At 54.2% G+C, this 19303-nt stretch overlaps 2 pseudogenes; both read left to right on the top strand.

The window, feature by feature from the left end:
• The first annotated feature begins 3803 nt into the window (after positions 1 to 3803).
• On the top strand, positions 3804 to 5672 carry LOC147701015 (28S ribosomal RNA; annotated as a pseudogene).
• A 3-nt stretch (positions 5673 to 5675) lies between these two features.
• Positions 5676 to 8497, top strand: LOC147701014 (28S ribosomal RNA; annotated as a pseudogene).
• Positions 8498 to 19303: the final 10806 nt, after the last annotated feature.

The following is a 19303-nucleotide window of genomic DNA, read 5'->3' as shown; positions in this document are numbered from 1 at the left end:
ACCGGCAAGGCTCGGGGCAGGCAGATAAAAGTCCTTTTGGTCCTGTATGCCCTGACAACATGTCTCCTCCGTACGGGGAGCTCTCTCCTCCAGCCCACGGCATGGCAAAATGCCCGGGACGGGCTCCTTGGGTCCTAGGCAGTCCTCCCCTGGTTATGCCGGAACACCATCCCATGGGCTGGCAGTTCTTTGCTGGGGATCAGATGGTCTATGCCCGGACAACACCTCCCCTCCGTCCGGGGGTTCCCTCCTCCGGCCCACGGTGGGCAAAGTGCCCAGGACGGGCTCCATGGGTCCAGGGCAGTCCTCCTTAGGGCGTCCGAGAGCTCCGGTGGTCCTCTACGTGCCTGAGGCCTATCCGGGGTCCCCGAGCCCTGTGTGGGCAGGTGGGAGCCCTACCACGAAGGCTCAGGGCGGGCAGATGAGATTCGGTCCCCTCCGTCCTGGTGGGGGCTCCCTCCTCCAGCCCACGGCGTAGCAAAGCGCATGGGATGGACTCCATGGGTCCAGGACAGTCCTCCCCTGGGCGTTCGGGCCCGAGAGTTCCAGTGGTCCTCCCCGTGCCTGAGGCCCATCTTGGGTCAGGCGGGCAGATGAAAGTCCTATTGCTCTCGGCCATCTGGTCGCACCTTTCCCCTGGCCAACTGGTCGCACTCAATGCTTTCCAATGGGGCGGCCATATGCCCGGGCTGCCCTGGAAACCCCGATGAGGGCTCATTTGCCTCCCCGATCTCAGCCAGGACTCCAGGAGGTTGGGTGCGTCCGGGCCTAGGATCTCCTGAGTCTCTCTGTGTGCACAGGTTCCCAGAAAGCGGGTGGCTTTCCTCTGGATTAGTAGGGGTAGGGTATGCCGGAACACCACCCCCTGGGCTGGCAGTTCTTTGCCGGGGACCAGATGGTCCATGCCCGGACAATACCTCGCCTCCATCCGGGGGCTCCCTCCTCCGGCCCAGGGCGTGACAAAGTGCCCGGGATGGGCTCCATGGGTCCAGGACAGTCCTCCCCCTGGTGTTCGGGCCAAAGAGCTCTAGTAGTTCTCCCCATGCCTGAGGCCCAGTTGGGGTCCCAGAGCCCCCCTGGACACGGAGCCCCCGAGCCCTTTGTGGGCAGGCGGGAGCCCTATCACGAAGGCTCAGGGCGGGCAGATGGGAGTTCTTTCGGTCCCCTCCATCCTGGCGGGGGCTCCCTTCTCCGGCCCACGGTGTGGCAAAGTGCCCGGGACGGGCTCCATGGGTCCAGGACAGTCCTCCCCCGGGCGTTCGGGCCCGAGAGTTCCGGTTGTCCTCCCCGTGCCTGAGGCCCAGCCGGGGTCCCCTAGCCCTCCCGGACGCAGAGCCTCGAGCCCTGGTGGGTAGGTAGGAGCCCTACTGCAAAGGCTCGGGGTGGGCAGATGGCATATGGTCGCACCTTTCCCCTCGGCCATCTGATCACATGCAATGCTTTCCAATGAGGCGACCAGATGGCCGGGCTGCCCTGGAAATCCCGATGGGGACTCATTTGCCTCCCCAATCCCAGCCAGGGCTCCAGGAGTTCGGGTGCGTCTGGGCCTAGGGTCCCCTGAGTCTCTCGGTGCACATGGGTTCCCAGAAAGAGAGGTGGCTTTCCTCCGGATTAGTAGGGGCATGGTATGCCTGAACACCACCCCCTAGGTTGGACTGCTCTTTGCTGGGGACCAGATGGTCTATGCCCGGACAACATCTCCCCTCCGTCCAGGGGCTCCCTCCTTCGGCCCACGGCATGGCAAAGTGCCCGAGACGGGCTCTATTGGTCCCGGACAGTCCTCCCTTCGGCATCTGGGCCAGAAAGCTCCGGTGGTCCTCCCCATGCCTGAGGCCTAGCCGGGGTCCCGAACCCCTCTGGTCGCGGAGCCCCCGAGCCCTCCGTGGGCAGGCAGGAGCCCCACCACGAAGCATCGGGGTGGGCTGATGGGAGTCCTTTCGGTTTCCGTATGCCGGGACAACACATCCCCTCCATCCGGGGGGCTCCCTCCTCCGGCTCATGGCGTGGCAAAGTGCCCGGGACAGGCTCCATTGGTCCTGGACAGTCCAGGCCCGAGAGCTCCAGTGGGCCTCCCCTTGACTGAAGCCCAGCTGGGATCCCTGAGCCCTCCCAGAGGCGGAGCCCCTGTGCCCTGCGTGGGGGGGTGGGAGCCCTACCCCAAAGGCTCGGGCGGGCAGATGGGAGTCCTTTTGGTCCCGGCCATCAGGTCACACCTTTCACCTCGCCATCTAGTCGCTCGCAATGCTTTCCAATGGGGCGACCAGATGGCGGGGCTACCTTCAAAGTCCCGATGGGGGCTAATTTGCCTCCCCGATCCCAGCCAAGGCTCCAGGAGGTCGGGCGCATCCGGGCTTAGGGTCCCCTGAGTCTCTCGTGCATACGGGTTCCCAGAAAGAGGGGTGGCTTTCCTCCTGATTAGTAGGGGCAAGGTATGACGGAACACCAACCCTTGGGCTGGTGGTTCTTTTCCGGGGACCGGTCTTTGCCCAGACAACACCTCCCCTCTGTCTGGGGGCGTGGGCTCCATCCTCCGGCCCACGGCATGGCAAAGTGCCCGGGACGGGCTCCATGGGTCCCAGGCAGTCCTCCTCCCACTGGTGTCCGGGCCCAAGAGCTCCGGTGGGCCTTCCCGTGTCTGAGGCCCAGGGGAATCAGGGTTCCATTCCGGAGAGGGAGTCTGAGAAACAGCTGCCACATCCAAGGAAGGCAGCAGGTGCGCAAATAACCCACTCCTGACTCAGGGAGGTAGTGACGAAAAATAATAATACAGGACTATTTCGAGGCCCTGTAATTGGAATGAGTACACTTTAAATCCTTTAACGAGGATTCATTGGAGGGCAAGTCTGGTGCCAGCAGCCGCGGTAATTCCATCTCCAAAAGGGTATATTAAAGTTGCTGCAATTAAAAACCTTGTATTTGAATCTTCGGACTGAGCTGGCGGTCCGCCGCGAGGCGAGCTACCGTTTGTCCCAGGCCCTGCCTCGCGGCGCCCCCTTGATGTTCTTGACTGAGTGTCGTGGGGGTCTGAAGCGTTTACTTTTAAAAAATGAGAGTGTTTAAAGCAGGCAGGTCGCCTGAATACTTCAGCTAGAAATAATGGACTAGGACTCCGGTTCTATTTGGTTGGTTTTCGGAACTGGGGCAATGATTAAGAGGGACGGTCGGGGCATTCGTATTGTGCCACTAGAGGTGAAATTCTTGGACCGGCGCAAGACGAACCAAAGCGAAAGCATTTGCCAAGAAGGTTTTCATTACTCAAGAACGAAAGTTGGAGGTTCGAAGACGATCAGATACCATTGTAGTTCCAACCATAAACAATGCCGACTAGCCATCCAGCGGCGTTATTCCCATGACCCGCCGAGAAGCTTCTGGGAAACCAAAGTCTTTGGGTTCTGGGGGGAGTATGGTTGCAAAGCTGAAACTTAAAGGAATTGACGGAAGGGCACCACCAGGAGTGGAGCCTGCGGCTTACTTTGACTCAACACGGGAAACCACACACAGCCCGGAGACGAATTGATAGCTCTTTCTCGATTCTGTGGGTGGTGTGCATGGCCGTTCTTAGTTGGTGGAGCGATTTGTCTGGTTAATTCCGATAATGAACGAGACTCCTCCATGTTAACTAGTTACGCGACCCCCAGTGGTCGGCATCGGACGGGCCCCCTGCTCCCGGGCGTGACAGTCGACTGGGGTAGACTGTTCTCAGTGCGCCTGATCGCGTTGCGCCACCGGGTGGGGAAGCCCATGACGGGCGCCAGGGGTCTGCGGCGATGTCGGTTAGCCACCCAACCCATCTTGAAACACAGACCAAGGAGTCTAACACGTGCGCGAGTCGGTTGGGCCGAGTGAAACCCTGTGGCGCCATGAAGGTGAGAGCCGGCAAGCTCCGGCTGAGGTGGAATCCCGCCGTGCTTCCGGCGGCGGGCACACCACCGGCCCGTCTCGCCCGCTCCGTCGCGGAGGTGGAGCATGAGCGTGCGTGATAGGTCCCGAAAGATGGTGAACCATGCCTGAGTTCTGGCGGCAGGTTAGGTCGCAGGCTCGGCGTGCTCACACGCGGGACCCACATTGTTGTTCATTGTATAACACCGATGTACTGTTGCTAGCAGGTGCTGTTGCTAGCAACTCTAGCTAACATGATAGGTCACTGACCTGAGAACGTGGTACGTAGATTTCACTTGACCGCGTAGTGTAGATAGTTTTCACTCTGATCCTGAGGAAGTGACCAGATGCCCCTGACATTAGAGGCAGAAAACATGTTGATCACTTGAGAGTAGGGCTACATGACTAGACACATTGCATCTAGTACACTGCCACTCTCGATATATCTTTAATCAGGTGGTTTACCTTATGAATAAAATAATGGTTAGGACTAACTGACCTGTTTTAATCCACTTTCCTTTACATCTACACACACTAGGCCCCTCACCCCCACTGCACCCACCAGCAGGACCTAAAGATCCCCGCTAAAGAGCCCCGGTTTGGGAGCCCATCAGGTATTGCAGCGCCGACCTGACCAGGGGCAGGCTCATATGATGAAGCCTGACACCTAGGTTGCTGGGTGTGTGAGAGCCCTAGTCCTGCAAAGGGGATTCTCCCCTTATTTCATATCTTTGATTAGGTGTGTGGTTACACTTGACCACCCTCACCGTATAGTATCTCCTCTCCATGTCTCTTGCTTCTGAGGAATTTCATACCTTCTTTGCATACAGTCTTCTGGGGCTTGTATGTTAGACTTCTTTAAACTAGCCCCCCCACTCGTCCCCTCCTTTTGGAATCATGGGCAAGGCGAAGCCAGAGGAAACTCTGGGGGATGTCCGTAGCGGTCCTGACATGCAAATCGGTCGTCCGACCTTGGTATACGGGCGAAAGACTCATTGAACGATCTAGTACCTGGTTCCCTCCGAAGTTTCCCTCAGGATAGCTGGCGCTCGGAGCTCCCAGTTTTATCTGGTAAAGTGAATGACTAGAGGTCTTGGGACTGAAACAATCTCAACCTATTCTCAAACTTTAAATGGGTAAGAAGCCCGGCTCGCTGGCATGGAGCCTGGCATGGAATGCGAGTGCCTGGTGGGCCACTTTTGGTAAGCAGAACTGGCGCTGCGGGATGAACCGAATGGCGGGTTAAAGCGCCCGATGCGGACGCTCATCAGACCCCTGAAAAGGTGTTGGTTGATATAGACAGCAGTACGGTGGTCATGGAAGTCGGAATCCGCTAAGGAGTGTGTAACAACTCACCTGCCGAATCAAATAGCCCTGAAAATGGATGGTGCTGGAGAGTCGGGCCCATTCCCGGCCGTCGAAAGCGCTGTGAGCCGCGGGGGCTAAGCTGTGACGAGTAGGAGGGCCGCTGCGTTGTGCACAGAAGCCCGGGGCAAGGGCCCAGGTGGTGCCACCGCAGGTGCAGATCTTGGTGGTAGTAGCAAATATTCAAACGAGAACTTTGAAGGCCAAAGTGAAGAAGGGTTCCATGTGAACAGCAGTTGAACATGGGTCAGTCGGTCCTAATAGATGTGCGAGCGCCGTTCGGAAGGGACGGGCGATGGCCTCCATTGCCCTTGGCCGATCCAAAGGGAGTCTGGTTCAGATCCCCGAATCCGGGGTAGATGGTGTAAATCTCGTGCCGGGCTGTACCCATATCCGCAGCAGGTCTCCGAGGTGAACCGCCTCTGGCATGTTGGAACAATGTGGGTAAGGGAAGTCGGCAAGTCAGATCCGTAACTAAGCATGAGCGGATTTTGCGGATTGGCAATCCGCGAATTTGCGGATTTGCGAACTCGCAATCCGCAAAATCCGCGAATTCCCGCGAATTTGCGGATTTTTTTTTTTTTTTGTGTTCGCCCGTGTTTCTGCCAGTTCGCGAGGGTTTTTACAATTTCGCAATTTGCGAACTTACCTGTCGGGTCGCAAGTTTTGCGAACTTGTTGTTTCTACGTGTCCAACCTGTTTGGGACACTCTTCTTCATCACTGCCACTCTCTGTCACCACTGCCACTCTCTGACTACTCATGCCACCCTCTGGCCCACCCATGCCACCCTCTGTTTCATCACCACACCCTCTGGTTGTCCAGTGTACATTATTTTCGGCAAAGCAAAGCACACCTTCCCTGCCTCAAGTGACCTGAATTAATTTGGGGCTGATTAATGTGTCACAGAATATTTTTTTAGCTGGCACCTGCTTCCTTAGTGCGCCCTGATTAGTGATCTTTTGCACTTGCTAAGTGCTTTCATTGTTGCAAAATTAGTTACAACACCTGCCCTGCCCCAACTGACAATAATGAATTAGGGGCTGATTAATGGATTTTAACTTCCAGCCTGGCTCCTGCTTGTCTCCCTTAGCTGTAATTCATGACCTTTGTGGCATATGTGTAACTATTCTGAGGTTCAGAGCAGGGTCACATAATAGTTTCAACTGGCAACTGAACTCTGGAGGGGCCCCTCAGGAAGCACTACAGGAAATGGCTACTAATGATGTGCCTGAACTTTTGAACCTGGTAAGTAGTTACTTTCAGTTTTGCTTAGATCGTATTTCTGCAATTTCGCACTTATTCGCGGGGCGCGAACTCACGCGAACAGTGCGAACAGTGCGAGCAAAATCCGCTGCTCGCGGATTTGCGGATTTTGCAGGAAATTCGCAAATCTCGCGGATTGCGGATTTCCCGAAAATCCGCAAAATCCGCGAGCGGAACGGATTTTCCGCCCATGCCTATCCGTAACTTCGGGATAAGGATTGGTTCTAAGGGCTGGCTCGTACGGGCTGTGGCGCGAAGCGGGGCTGGACGCGCATTCCGGCTCAACGAGGTGCCTCCCTCTGGGGTGGCGGTGACTCTGGACGCGAGCCTGGCCCTTCCTGTGGATTGCCCCAGTTGCGCTGGTCGCCTCTCCCCATGTCCCTCCCCGGGGATACGGGGCCGGCATTCTCCCTCGGCCGGCGCCTAGCAGCTGACATAGAACTGGTAACGACCAGGGGAATCCGGCTGTTTAATTAAAACAAAGCATCGCGAAGGCCTGAGGCGAGTGTTAACGCAATGTGATTTCTGCCCAGTGCAGCTCGGGCAAGCATGCTCGGAGAAATGGCGAAACGTACGAACACATTACCAGATGGGGTAGTTTCTGGTGAAACAAAACCCTGTAAAGATGGCGAGGGGGCGCTGTCTTTTCACAAAAACTTTCCCCCACTACCGGACTTGACAAAATGGCTATCATAGGTAACATCTCCAGACGCTATCCAGCTCCCAGTTCCGTGAGGTCAGCATGCAATTTTGTGGTTGGACTCCGGAGCCAGTGTGATGTTGGAAGCGTTGACGCTGATGGACAGCTAACCAATAATCCAGAATGAGCCGCCGCAAGGTGGTACAAAAATATCCAAATGCCTCGTCATCTAAATAGTGACATGCATCAATGGATGAACGAGATTCCCACTGTCCCTACCTACTATCTAGCGAAACCACAGCCAAGGTAATGGGCTTGACAGAAACAGCCGGGAAAGAAGTCCCTCTGGAGCTCGACTCTAGTCTGGCACTGTGAAGAGACATGAGAGGTGTAGGATAACTGGGAGGCCCTTGGGCTGCCGGTGAAATACCACTACTCTTAACGTTTTTTCACTTACCCGGTGAGGCGGGGGTGAGCCCCATGGGGCTCTCGCTTCTGGCTCCAAGAACCCAGTGGCCACATGGCGCAACCCGCTCTGGCGACAGTGGCAGGTGGGGAGTATGACTGGGGCAGTACACCTGCCAAACGATAACGCAGGTGTCCTAAGGCAAGCTCAGAAACCTCCTGCAGAGCAGAAGAGCAAAAGCTTGCTTGATCTCGATTTTCAGTATGACTACAGACCGTAAAAATGGGGCCTCACGATCTTTCTAACTTTTTGGGTTTCAAGCTGGAGGTGTCAGAAAAATTACCACAGGGATAACTGGCTTGTGGCGGCCAAGCGTTCATAGTGACGTCGCTTTTTGATCCTTCGATGTCGGCTCTTCCCATCATTGTGAAGCAGAATTCACCAAGCATTGGATTGTTCGCCCACTAATAGGGAATGTGAGCTGGGTTTAGACCATCGTAAGACAGGTTAGTTGTACCCTACTGATGATGTGTTGTTGCAATTTTTTATCCTGCTCAGTACGAGAGAAACCACAGGTTCAGACATTTGGTGTATGTGCTTGGCTGAGGAGCCAACGGGGCGAAGCTTCCATCCGTGGGATTATGACTGAACGCCTCCAAGTCAGAATCCTCCCTAAACCGTAACCATACCTCAGTGCTGTGGAGCCTCGGTTGGGCTGGGATAGCCGGCCTCTTTCAGGGGGCCGGTGCGTAGAGCTGCTCGCTTGGGAACCGGAGTGTGGGCTGAAGGGGGCTGCCTCCACCGCCCCTATTGCACCACATGTTCGTGGGACACCTAGTGCTAAATCATTCGTAGATGACCTGATCCTAGGTCAGGGTTTCATAAGTAGCAGAGCAGCTACCTTGCTGCGATCTATTGAAAGTCATCCTCTGAAGCAAGCTTTTGTCGTGGACGCCCTCCTCCACCTTACCAGGGGTGCGTCCCTCTGCCGCCGGGCTGGCGGAACGGACGTGGAGGGGGTAACACGGGTTTGTGGGAGGCCCCGGATAAGAAGCATCCCGAGCGGCTGCCTTGGTGCGCCTGGCCCCCCCTTGTCGGACTGCAAGGGCGACTGGGTATATCACCCTCCCAGGTCATCTGGGCGCTTGGTCGTCCCGGACCATCTGGTCGCCTGGCTGAGCGACCAAATGACCCTGCCGGCTGGGTGACCAGATGACCATGCGGGCTGGGTGACCAGATGACCGGCCTGCCGGCCAGCCAGCCTAACTCCAACTTTTGTCCTTTCCCAAAGTTCTGTAAGAATAGTTGAGAAAAATGGGCTCCCCGGGCAGGCCATCGGGTAGAGGACGGGGGTCCACCAGGTCCCAGGGCGTCTCTCCCCGGCCTGGCTACGGTTCGGAAGCTGGGCCCGTGGCTTGTGCTCCGTTCCGGTGTCCCAGGGTGTGGGAGCCCCCTGTCCTGCAAGCCAGAGGGGGCCGGGCGCTGGGGACGATGGTCCACTGGGGCCCTGGGAGGCTTTTCCCAGACTGGCTAGGGTTCAGAAGCTGGGAACTAGCCCGGGGCTCGTGCTCCGTCCCAGTGTCCCAGGGTGCGGGAGCCTCTCGTCCTGCAAGCCAGGCGAGGGTCTGGGTGCTGGAGACGGGAGTCCACCGTGGCCCAGGGAGGCTCTCCCCGGCCTGGCTAGGTTTCGGAAGCTGGGCCTGGGGCTTGTGCTCTTTCCTAGTGTCCCAGGGTGCGGGATCTCCCGCCCTGCAAGCCAGCCGAGGGTCCAGGCCTGTGCTCCGTCCCAGTGTCCCAGGGTGTGGGAGCCCCCTGTCCTGTAAGCCAGCAAGGGGCCGGGTGCTGGGGGCAGGGGTCCACCGGGGCCCAGGGAGGCTCTCTCCGTCCAGGCTAGGGTTCAGAAGCTGGGACCGGGCTGGAGGATCGTGCTCTGTTCCAGGGTTCGGGAGCCCCCCATCCTGCAAGCCAGCAGAGGGTCAGGGTGCTGGGGACGGGGGTCCACTGGGGACCAGGGAGGCTCTCCCCGGCCTGGATAGGGTTCAGAAGCTGGGACCAGGTTGGGGGCTCGTGCTCTGTCACAGGGTGCGGAAGCCTCCCATCCTGCGAGCCAGCTGAGGGTCCAGACGCTGGGGACGGTGGTCCCCTGGGGCCCTGGGAGACTCTCCCCAGCCTGGCTAAGGGGTCGGAAGCTGGGCCTGGGGCTTTAGCTCCATCCCAGGGTGCGGGAGCCCCCTGACCTGCAAGCCAGCTGAAGGTCCAGGCACTGGGGAAGGGGGGTCCACTGGGGCCCGGGGAGGCTCTCCTCGGCCTGCCTAGGGTTCGGAAGATGGGACCGGGCCCAGGCCTGGGGCTCGTGCTCCGTCCCAGGGTGCGGGAGCCCCCTGTCCTGCAAGCCAGCCAAGGGTCCAGGAACTGGGGAAGGGGGTTCACCGGGGCCGAGGAGGCTCTACTCGGCATGGCTAGGGTTTTGAAGCTGGGACCGGGGCCGGGGCTCGTGCTCTGTCTAGTTTCATATCCCCTCTGCACAACCCTGCTTTTCACAATATTTTTAACATTGGTGGAGATTTATATAAAGAAAACACCACCGAAAGCTTTTAAAATGCTTCACGTTACCTCCAGTTACTTTACACAAAAACACCTTAAAATCGGTAAATCACCAATCAAACACATGGCTGCCCGTATTTATTATAGGTTGAACGTCTAGCTCTTGTATATCACAACCTTACACAATGGGCATATACAGCCACAGAAAAAAAAATGTAAGCACAGATTTCCTGTTTTTTTTTTTTTACTTAACCCCTTCGATGCTCATGACAAGGTCAGCTCGTCATGGGTGTTACCGGCGCTGTGCTTATGATGAGCTGACCTTGTCATGAAGCTTTCTAGAGCAGGAGGGGGAAAAGCCTTAGCACCCAAGGTGTTAACCTAACAAATGTACTCTATGGTGGCCGTCAAACTCCTGGACGGCGGCGATTTTTTTTTTATGGCTGCATATGATTGTGTTCTTGACTTAAGGCTGATCAACCAATCTAATCATGGTAACACACATTTACTGTATGTTGGACGTTTACATCATGCACCAAACTTTCCTATTGCTAAAATAATACTAGACACGTTCTTTGCACCCTCTAAATAACAACAATTTGAATGTATTAAAGGGTTACAATATAGGTGGTGACTGCTGTCTGCATTTGCGAGGTAGATCGAGAGCGCTTGTGACAAATTCACCCCGGCTAAGTTGTATACACCCAACCAAGCCCAGCCTCAGCACCTTGGTTTTCCGCAAATCTGCAAAAGCACAAAACAGACTGCAAGAGGCTGGAGAGGGCTTGGAGGAAAGGGTACTACAACAAAAAGAAAGAAACGTATAAAAAAAGCCTCACCACCTATAACAAAATTACTCCAAGAAGCTAAAAAAGTGTATTTCGCGAAGCAGATAAAGGAGGCCAAATCCTCGTCTAGAGACTGTTCAGGACTATTACTAACCTTACGAATCCCACCAAATCTAAATCGCATAGTAGCCCAGCACTCTGTGAATCTCTAGCCTCCTTTTTTCTTAACAAGGCGGAAGTTATCTTTTCCTCCTTTTCCAACTCTCAAGGTGAGGTAGGTGACGCGGCAGTCAGTCCTAGGTCTGAGGCCAAATCTGTATCATATAGGCTAGAAGGTGTTAAACCTTTGTAGACAATGAAGGTCATAAACCTTTTGTTGGCATCTCGGGTCTCCCCTAGACACATGTCCAGTGGCGGTGATCAGAAACTTCTCTGAGGTTATCGCGACTACCCTTACACCATTGTTTAATACCATCATTGACTCAGGCCAATATCCCAGAATCTGGAAATCAACTTTGATACTACCGCTGATTAGAAAACCGAATCTGCATTAAAACGATCCCGACAACTATAGACCCATATCACGACTCCCGCTGCTGGTGAAAAATGATAGAGAAAGCCATCAATGGGCGACTCAGCACATTCATCCAGAATGCGAACGCGCTTGATCCCACTCCATTCGGCTTTCGGGCAGGACATAGCACGGAGCTAGCTCTTATCTAAGCCACTGAGGAGGTTAGAGTAGCTGTCGATCAGGGAGGCGTTGCGGACCTGATTCTTCTGGACCTGTCAGCAACCTTCGATACGGTCCATCACGATGTTTTGATGGACCAATTATTGCTGGCGGGGGTGCAGGGTAGGGCCTAGAGCCTCCTGAAATCTTTTCTGACTGACAGAATACAAACAGTAGATTTGGGGGGGATACATCCAAGTCTTTCGCCCTTCCGTGCGGGGTGACCCAGGGGTCCTCCCTCAGTCCCAAGCTTTTTAATATATATGTTAGTCCACTGGCAGCACTGATAAGATCCTTCGGTCTTCAACTAACATCTTACGCAGATGACACACAAGTTGTATTGTCCATACAACGAGGGAAAGAAGCGGAAATGGCCTCTAAATGTCATGACTGCCTGAAAGTCGTCTCCGGCTGGATCGGCTCTAACTGCCTGAAACTTAATGCCGGCAAAACCGAGGTCATTATTTTTGGAAACAATCCCAATATCTGGACACCGGACCTGTGGTCTGACAAAATGGACATGCCCCCAGATCCCACAGTGAAAGCTAAGAACCTAGGAGTGAACATGACTTGACTTTGGAGATCAGGTCAGCGGAGTTGTCTCGACTTACTTTTTCCTCCTTAGAATCCTGAGGAAAATATTTTTTTTCTTGACAGAAGATTGCTTTAGGACAGCAGTCTCAGCCATCATTTTGTCGCAGCTGGATTATTGCAAGAGGCTGTACCTGATTATGAAAAAAAACATCTGTACAGACTCCAGCTCGTTCAAAATGCGGCGGCTAGGCTCCTAACGGGCATATCAAGGTTTGACTCGGCCTGAGATGAAATTCGGCAATTGCACTGGCTCCCAGTAACAAAACGAGCACAATTCAAAGCTTTGTGTACTGTTTTCAAGTCATTGATGGGTAGTGGCCATGCATTTCTGAGCAGACGCTTCAAATGGTATGTCCCGGGTGGAGCGCTGCGCTCCTCAGAAGGAAACTTGTAGTTGTCCCCCGAGTGAAAAAAGTCAACTGGGGCGGCAGCAGCTTTTCCTGTTGTGCTGCAAATTCCTGGAACAGCATGCCAACACTCCTTAGGCACACCACTGATTTCCTTCCTTTTAGGAAGGGATTGAATACATGGCTATTCTCAATATAAGACATTTTCCCATTGGATTCAGTGAGACACTGCTCAGCGCCAGGACATCTTTGGGTATAAGTGCACTTTAAAAGCTCCAATAACATCACATAACATTTGGTTCGAGGCATGTGGGCTGCTGAATTCATATCTGTGCATAGATCGCCGCCTAGTGTTGGGTCCGGATGATTGCACATTGTTGTCCTGGAAGAGCCTTCGAAGTATCACGAGATAGGTGGCTCCTCCCCTGGACTACAGTGCGCATGGGCATCGCCTCCATCCCCAGATTGTTTTTTTCCGCCATTGGGTTCGGATGTGTTTCGGTTCCCTCTGTCGGAATCAATAGTTGTTTAACTTTCCTAACTTGAGACCAAAAGGTCTTTAGGCTTGGCGTCGGTATCGTTTTTCGTTTGGGTTTGACTGTTCTTCAGCTCCGAACTCTTGCTGCCCTTCCGCGTGCTGTCGGCGCGGACGGGCCTACACGACGCTCCAGACATGGAACGAACTCCGTTTAAGAGGTGCCCGGTTTGCACCTCAAAGTATTCACACCTCGACGTGCACACAGTGTGCAACAAATGTCTGTCGCCGGACCATGATGAGGCCAGGTGTATGGCCTGCTCAAAGTTCCGGTGTAAGAAGACTCTCAAGCTTCGTCGGGCCGCTAGACTCCAGGCCCAGTTATCAGCGCCCCCGCCAGACAACATCTTCGAAGAAGACGTTGGAGACGACAATGTCTTTCAAGTTTCGGACTCTAGCCCGACGTCGGAGGAAGAAAACTACGACGCGGGAGACGAGGAGTTTGATGAAGTCGTCGGTGAGGTAGGGGACGACGATGGGGCCATTGCCACCGTGGAGGATAGCTCAGAGGAGGAGCATCCTCAAACTGACTCAGGGGTCAACCCCCACTATACGGCCCAGGTCGAGGGATCGCCTTCGGGCCTTACCCAAGACCTCGTTAATCGTCCCACGGCCTCGCCTCCGGGCCCGGCCACGGACATTTCTGATGTGCCACTCCCGTTGAAGAAAACGAAAGTGAAGCCATCGGGGTCCACACCAATGGTTTCGAAACCGAAAGTGAAAGTCGCACTGGTGAGACAGAAGGCTCCAGAGGCCTCAACGTCTAAGAAATTCAAAATGGCCGACAGCAAGAGCCACGCCAAGATGGCCGACCCGAAGAAACTGGTGTCGAAGGCGAAGACGACCGACGCAGCCGCGTCGGCGCCGAAGGTGGTCGAGGTCGATGACCCCAAGAAGGCTCCGAAGAAGCGTCAGGACGACGCCGAAGCTCTGGCTGCGCCGACTCCGGCCGTCAAGGCCAAGGATGGTGATGTGTCGGCTCCGAAGTCCGTGCCTTTCGCCGACCCGACTCCGGACTCGGGGAAATCGCTCGAGCCGGTCCAGCCCTCCCCGGCCTTAACAAAAAAGGTCGTGGAGTCCCTGCAGCGGATTCGGAAGTACGCTGTGGCTCCCGAACCGAAGGATGTGGTGCCGAAGCCTACACCAAAGCCGGCAAAGGGGCAAACGCCTATCCACTTCACGCTGCCGCCAAAGACGACGCCGAAGGCTTTCGCTCCGAAGCATGGGGCCGTGGTGCCTTTGAAGGTGGTGTCGACGCCCAAGGCGTCATTGGTAGTGCCGAAGCCTCGGCTCCAACCACTCGCAGATGAGGAGCGTCGAGAGGTCATCATCGACGCCAACACCGGGAAGCTCTCTCTCCTCAAACGGAAAATCACCACGGAGCCGGTGATGGAACATTATCGTATTCCACTCAAAAACAAAAAGGACTCTGCGGGTACTTCTGCCCCTATAGAGCCTGCATCTCCACATAATTTGGAACTTTCACCGACGCATTCAAACGCTGGGGAAGGTGACGGAGAGGAAGAGGACGAGTACAATTATCCAGCATACTCGGATCCAGAGGAGGTACATGAACCTTGGTCTGCCGGAGGCGACCCTGAGGACCCTCAGTCGGGTCATGAACCGCAGCTTTTTGCAACAAAGACTTCTCCAACAGAGGACTCTGCAGCCTTCAACGCTCTGATTGAGAGAGCTGCAGCTAATCATGATGTCGACCTACATTCAGATCCTGTGGATGTCGATTTTCTGTTTGACACTTTCTCAGTGGCTGAAAAGTCAGTCAAGACATTGCCTATGCTCAAGGGAGTGCTGAAGCACGCGCCAGAGGTTTTTAGGGAGCCCACTCGGGCGCGAGTCATCAATCCTCGCATTGACAAAAAATACAAGGCAGCGCCCTCGGATCCAACGTACATCAAGGGACACTTGCTGTGAGAAGGTGGCCTGATATGCAGTGCTCACTATTCTAGTGAACACTATGTATCAGTCCAGCAACCCTTATTGATGATTGGTTGTAAGTCAACCTTATAGACCAGCTATCCTAGTAGCGTGGATACGAGCAGTCTAAGGCTAAAGACTCGAGAGGGCGTGTTAAGCCAGCTGTTTACCACACATATACCCCTTGAACACCAAGTGAAAGGACACCACACAAGTGTTATGAAAATAAACAGTTATTTATTAAGAATCACAACAGCCCTGTACTCTTTATGAGGACAGGGTACTAAGCACAAACCAAAACTCTTACAAAAATACTTAAGTTAGCACAGTATACACAAATGCCCGAGGGGCACGGAAAACCATATACTTTGAAAGTGGAATGCGAAATTACTAGCAGGTAAGTACAGTACTAATAGGCTTTGGAATCGCTAGGACTTGACTATAGAATCGTTAGATTACTTCTAGGAGACCCAGGGGACTCGGGTGCAGTGTGCGCACTCTCACGCGAGATGCGGGACAAAGTCTATGGTAGCTAGAAATTGCAAAGTTAGTGTTCTCGGGCGAACCCGACCTGGTAGGAGGAAAACGAAAGTAGATTCTGACCCTTGGATACTGAGGCTATGCTGGGGCACCGAAATGCCGAAGTTACCTAGCCCAGGGGCTGCAGCTGCATAGGACTCAAAGGACGTCGGGAATCCTCGTTGACGGACCAGGAGCCTGGAAGAAAGAAGTTGCTGGCAGGCGACCAGTGAAGAAAGTTCGGTGGATCCAAGCCTGGATCGATGGAAGATGACACCTGAAAGCAGAGGGGACCAAGTTCGAGACTACTAGCCAGTAGTCAGTGGGCACCAGGAGGGCACCGGATGGTAGCCACCTCGACTAGGCGAGTGGGTGACGCTGAGCTCGAAGATCTCACGGACCAGGAGGCGTTGTCGGCGACCAGGAAGGAGGATCGAGCTGTCCCACGAAGATAGAAGCTGTCGGCGTCGCTGGACCCAGGATTGGGCAACAAAGCCTTGGCAAATTCAAGCCCACGCGGTGGACCTAAAATGGCGTCTGGAGTGGACCAGGAGGGTCCGGGGTGCCTCTCTTCAAGAAGGAAGCAAGGGCCAGTCTGGAGCAACCAGACCAGCAGCAGTGATGTCGTCGGGCGTCGTTCAGAAGGCCACAAGCCAGACGGCTAGTAGCCAAACAACGCGGTGCACAGCAAACAACAGAAGGGCCCCACGCAGATCGTGGAGATGCAGGGAGGCTGACCTTGGGTGCTGGAGCTGCGCAGGGTCGGGGCTTCTCGGACCCCAAAGCACTCACCAGTGGAGGACACGGTGGGCTTGTTGTAAAGATGTCGTGCAGTCTTGGCGATCGTCGGTCCCTCGAGGTCTCGTCGCACTCACGGTTCTCAGCTTTGCTGTAGAGGTGAGTAGAGGTCAGAGGTACCAGGGAAGCCGGGTCTCGTCGAGCTGGGTCGTCGGATTCGTGATGAAGGACTTGCAGCAGACCGCAGTGTTCTTTAGGATGGTGCCTGCGGATGCAGGGTGACTACTCCTTAGCCACAAGGGAGAATCTTGATGAAGAAATCGTGAAGTCCTTTCGCAGAAAGTCGTGTCTTGATTCCAAAGATGATCTAATTTGAACAGGGGGCCCGCTCCCATCTTTATACTAAAAAAGGGGGCTGACCCGGTGACTAGGTCCTGCCTATGGGTGGGACTAGGAGGGGGGTGGTTACACCCCTCTGCCATGCCGGACTTCCCCAGGCCAGGGGCTGGTGTGCCCCTGGAACTGGTTCAGACCGGCCTATGCGTAGTGAGCACCGGGGTGCCACTCAGCAGTCACCTTCCTGTAAAGCCCTGCCTACCCAGGATACACAAAACCATGTCTGGGATGGTGCTAGCACCGCCCCGGACAGGAAACCCTTTGTCCAAGCCTCCCTCGCTGGAAGGACTCCCAGCAGCAGGAGGTCAGACTCGTGTCTGTGGTGGCAGCATCCATTTTGTGGAGCTGAGGCTTTAGTTAACTTTAACCGGGGTTCACAGTTACATACATGTCGTGTCCCTCTAGAAGGGTGGAATGCTAACCCCGTCGCCAGAATTGGCGAGGGGTTAGTATTCCAATTCGTATGACACCTTACTCGACATGTTTTGATAAAGCCATACCAAAGTTAGCATTTAACCGCGAGGATTATAATGCACTTAAGAGTATATGGTATGCGTTATCATGGAACAGCTATTAGGACTTGGTTCCGCAAGCTGCAGACGGGCTCAGCTCATGCCAGAGCACCCTCTCACACGATTCCAAGCACTCTGCCTTCAGGATTGTCAAGGCCTGCCATAGGAGTGACTGATAGGAATCTGTGTGTCCATTTTTAGGGTTAGGTATAGGTATACTACACCTACAGCAAAGGGTGATTACACGACTTTGCCCCAGCTGTCATGCAGCCAGTTGTGTCAAATTTAGGAGGCCAGCCAGGGTTGGCATAATACATGCTGCAGCCCCTGGCAGCCCTGGGTACACCTATGTCCTGAGTTACAGGGTCTGATAAGGTGGCCCAGTACCAATTGGTAAATGCACCTAGGGTACATGTGGTAATTTAGAGAGAGAACAGCCAGGCTGTGGGTCTGATTGGCAGGGCCACAGCCAGAGAAAGTCGTAAACCAGTGAAACAAAAGCAAAAAATCTGGGTGATCACAGGATTGCAGACCCTACTCTCCTACATGACCCCCCCCCCAAACTTTGGGACAATAAGCTAACCTTGACCAGGTGAGTCTTCTTGTTCTAAGTGGAAATATCTGGAGAGCCCATCGGCATTGCCATGATCAGTACCAGGTCTATGTTCCACTGTAAAGTCCATCCCCTGTAGGGAAATGGACCACCTAAGTAGTTTGGGGTTTTCACCCTTCATCTGATTTAGCCACAAGAGGGGCTTATGGTCGGTCTGAATCTTGAAGTGAGTGCCAAACAAGTATGGCCTCAGCTTCTTCAGGGCCCAAACCACAGCAAAGGCCTCCCTCTCAATAGCTGACCAATTCTTCTCTCTGGGGGTCAGCCTTCTGCTTATAAAAGCAATGGGCTGGTCTTGACCATCAAAATTCAGTTGAGAAAGAACAGCTCCCACACCCAACTCAGAAGCATCTGTTTGGACAATGAATGGTTTGGAGTAGTCTGGACTCTTAAGGATAGGTGCTGTGCACATGGCCTGCTTTAGGTCATCGAATGCTTTTTGACAGCCTGCTGTCCACTGAACCTTTTTTGGCATTTTCTTACTTGTCAGTTCATTTAATGGTGTCACAATGGAACCATAGTTCCTGACAAACTTTCTGTAGTATCCAGTCAGGCCCAAGAAAGCTCGAACCTGAGTCTGGGTGGTTGGAGGAGCCCAGTCCCTGATTGACTGTATTTTGCTCTCCAGTGGCTGAACCTGGCCTCCACCTACAAGGTGGCCCAGGTATACAACCTGTGTCTGCCCTATATGGCACTTGGTGGCCTTGATAGTGAGGCCTGCTCCTTGCAGAGCATCTAACACTTTCCTCAGGTGGACCAGGTGATCCTCCCAGGTGGAGCTAAAGACAGCAATATCATCTAGATATGCTGCACAGAAGTCATCCAGCCCAGTAAGGACTTGATTCACCAACCTTTGGAAGGTGGCAGGTGCATTTTTCAGACCAAAGGGCATTACCACAAATTGATAATGCCCACCAGGGGTTGAAAATGCTGTCTTGGGCTTGGCATCCTCAGCTAACCTGATTTGCCAATACCCAGCTGTTAAGTCAAATGTACTTAAGTAGTTGGCAGAAGCCAATCTATCTATAAGTTCATCTGCCCTTGGTATTGGGTGGGCATCAGTCTTAGTGACTGCATTGAGACCCCTGTAGTCTACGCAGAACCTCATCTCTCTCTTACCACCCTGGGTGTGAGGTTTAGGCACTAGAACTACTGGACTAGCCCAAGGGCTATCTGAGGGTTCAATGACTCCCAACTCCAACATTTTCTGCACTTCAGTTTTTATGCAGTCTCTAACATGATCAGGCTGCCTGTAGATTTTACTCTTGACTGGCAGACTGTCACCAGTGTCAACCTCATGGGTGCACCAATTGGTCTGACTGGGTGTCAGAGAGAACATATGTCTGAAAGACTGAAGAACCTGTTTACAGTCTTTCTGTTGATGTTCAGAGAGGCTGCCACAAAAGACAACACCATCTACTGACCCATCATCAGGATTCTGAGTGAGCAGGTCTGGGAGAGGGTCACTCTCTTCCTCCTGTCCCTCATCTATGGC

This window comes from Lissotriton vulgaris, chromosome 7 (genome assembly GCF_964263255.1).
Source record: "Lissotriton vulgaris chromosome 7, aLisVul1.2, whole genome shotgun sequence".
Lineage (NCBI taxonomy): Eukaryota > Metazoa > Chordata > Amphibia > Caudata > Salamandridae > Lissotriton > Lissotriton vulgaris.
The sequence above is the reverse complement of the archived record's forward strand: the minus strand, read 5'-3'. Positions and strand labels throughout refer to the sequence as shown.